This window comes from Haliaeetus leucocephalus, unplaced genomic scaffold (assembly GCF_000737465.1).
Source record: "Haliaeetus leucocephalus isolate CR32 unplaced genomic scaffold, Haliaeetus_leucocephalus-4.0 Scaffold450, whole genome shotgun sequence".
Lineage (NCBI taxonomy): Eukaryota > Metazoa > Chordata > Aves > Accipitriformes > Accipitridae > Haliaeetus > Haliaeetus leucocephalus.
The window spans coordinates 275,882-279,016 of NW_010972886.1; positions in this window are offsets into that span (position 1 = coordinate 275,882).

Genomic DNA, 3,135 nt, shown 5'->3' on the forward strand with positions numbered 1-3,135 from the left:
CCATGAGTTTTGAGTTTGTCAGCATTGTTTAGAGTCAGATTCACAGACTTGAGTGCTTCACAAGAAATTATGGAGATCCTGGGCAGAAGACTAGGTTCAGGCTCAGAGAAACATCTCCATGGCTAAACTCAACACAAGGGCTGGAAGAAGGCAGGAGGCAGCCACGACAGTTATAACCCGACGAACTGACCACTTTCAGTGCTCCAGATCAGAAAATGAACTTAACAAGAAAGAGAATTGGAGAGTACAGAAAGAAGAATGTTAAAGGATGGAACCATTCTTGGAACGCTTACTTAGCAAGAAGGAGACAGTTGCTCGTGGCTGCAGAAGCATAGGCTTGGTTTGTACCTGTTGCTACTAGATCAAGCCCTGCAGCAAACCACGCCAGAGGCACGCCAGGAATCAAGAGCTGATGGGTTACACAGCCTGGAAGAAGTGTTGCTGTCTGCTTGCTGGGGACCTGGGTCTCAGGCTTTGGCTCTAGCCCTAAATGAGTGTCAAGAGCAACACCTTTAATTGTTACTGCCACGTGGAAAACTCAGAACAGCAGCTCGTAAGAGATGCTATTAATTTTCACTGTGCTTTTACTTGCTTTTATCTATTTGTGTCTGGTTGCCACATAGCCGGCCTCAAGAGCAGCAGTAAATATATTCAACTGGTTTATTCAAAGAAGTTTAAATGCTTCACATCACCATTTTTCCTTTGCTGCTTGATAAACAAATACATAGCCTTCAGCGTTAAATTTACCTTGGACTGCATTTTTGTCAGTTCATCACAGGTAAACATGATTTTATTTCAGCCTTTGGTTTGCTTGTCAATAGTCTGACATCAAAGTATATTGAACCAGCTAGGAGGGCAAGGAAGCAAAACAACATGGCTTTGTCTCTGCTAAACCAATTACAATTGACAATCCAAGGCTATAATAAATATGTCTTGTGACTTACACACTAGCAGAGAGCCTGAATTTAAATTATAGCTTTGGGTTTTGAAATGCTCACTGATCCATTCCATTCCCATTAAGAGTGCCTTCCGCTCTGCAAAATTAAGTGATATCTTTACGTGACAGTTTAATTTAATTAATTTATTTCTCGATATGTACATTTATGGAGTTTCTCCATTAAGCTTTTGAAATGTCTGTAGGTCCTATGCATTAATGTAAATGCGCCATGGCCCGTAATTACCTTTGACAGGCTTAGGGCACTGATAAAAAGATTATACTTTTAAAAACTAAAATCTTCAAACTTCCCCGGCGCTTGGCAGGAAATCTATTTCTGTGTTTTATTTGGAGCAAGGCTGGGGAGCCTGCAGCCAACAACACCAGCGTAGGCCGTAACTGTTACATTTTAGAAGAAAATACGTTTGACGCTAAAAGAGAGAAGGGGAGAGGAAGACAATTAGTGCGAGAGTACTAGAAGCAGCTGTTTATTTGTTTTGCCTTGTGGCTGCCAATATATACTCTTATCATTACAGTGCATCTAGAAATGGGGTATTTTCTATGAAATTACTTCGCAAGACATGGATCTTTGTCTTTTTAAGGGGCTGCCCCAAAGTGAGTTTATCTTGCTTTTTCACAATAGCTCTGCGCCAGCCAAGAATGCTGGATTCTCCCTTTGCCTCCTCCTCCCTCCTTTCTAAAAATGAACTTTTCAGGGAAATATGGAATTCAGAGAAGTTTGAAGGAGAGCAGATGGCCAACAGTGATCCAATAGGATGTAAAACTTCAGTTAGGTAGTCACTTGGCAGGCAAGTACAAGTGAGCCCGTGATGTTTCCATAGTGATGTTTTCACATGGTGCCTTCCTTTTGTCTTTTAAAAATCTAAGTGATTAAAAAAAGGGGGGGAATATAAAATAAAATAAGGGCTCTGTAGACCTGAACATTTAGCATGGTGTAATTAACTCTGCCCTTCCCAGGGGCAGTGACTTGGGCTCGTTGCTGCTTTCTGGCTGAAGAGCGATGCCCTGACTTCAGCTACGGGCGCACTCACCAGCCTCAGTTGCTGTGGTGCTTCTGGGGGCCGCCCGAGTTGCCAGATAAAGCAGGGACAGCTTCTGAAATTCGGATATGACTCAGATTGTAGTGCTCTTGGAGGGACAATTGCTCGGGCACTGATTTTTGTGGTGTCAGGATTTCACATTTACATATGGGTGAAGGTTTGCTGTGGCACTTCTCTAACCTTCAGAGCTTTCTCGGTGCAAAGAGGCAGTGTAATAAAAATTGATTCTTCCCATGACTTCGATTCCTACTTTCTCTTTTGAAGTCTGCAAGCTAGCCATTATGGTCACATTAATTTGTGAGGATATAAACAACTGCCATTATCTGTGCAGCCATATTGCGCAAGAGAAACAAGATTTGTACGGAGAGGCAATATCTTTTATTAAGCCAAATGGTAGTCGAAAAAAACAGGCAAGCTTTTCAGCAACCAGCCGTAGGGACAGCGAGTTCAAAAGCTTACCAGCTTTTTCCACATACCTAATGAAAGTAAAATGAAAATAAGTGAGTACATATTTGTGCGTACCACCTCCCTGCAAACCTTGCCTTTCTTGAAAAAAACTGGACAAATTTGACCGTCAGCTGGTTTGAGCAGGAAAAGAGGTTGTAGGAGGCCAGACTTGTGGTAAAGTCTGCTCCTAACTCCCCTGCAGACCTCTCCGCTGCCTCTGCACAGACACATCAGCACGTGTAACCAGCACTTCGTGAGGACCCAACACAATTTTCCTTTCCCAAAAGCCTCCCAGCGAAGCGCTGAATGCAGCAGCTCATTTACTGAGCCCCTCACCCTCAAGCAGGGAGACTCTCTCAAGGAGAAGCAGCTTCCTAGCAGGAGTGCTGTGGGACAGGAGAGTAGTTCACATTACCTGTGGTTTACAAATCCCAGCATGAACTCCCCTGAATGCCAGGGTACAAGCAAATGAAGTCAGGTTAGCCTGGGAACAAAGTTACCTAGCTGCCCTTCTGTGCTCTGGCGTCACCCATACACTCAGAGCTCCGCGGCAAGGAAACCCTCTGCTTGTGTAGCGGCCAGCCTGTTATTACTAAACCTGACCCTGGAGACAGAAAATACTTGCTTTTTTAAGAAATTAATGTTCTTACCCTCTGCAGCTTCTTTCCAGTCATGCTGTGCAGCACTTGTACT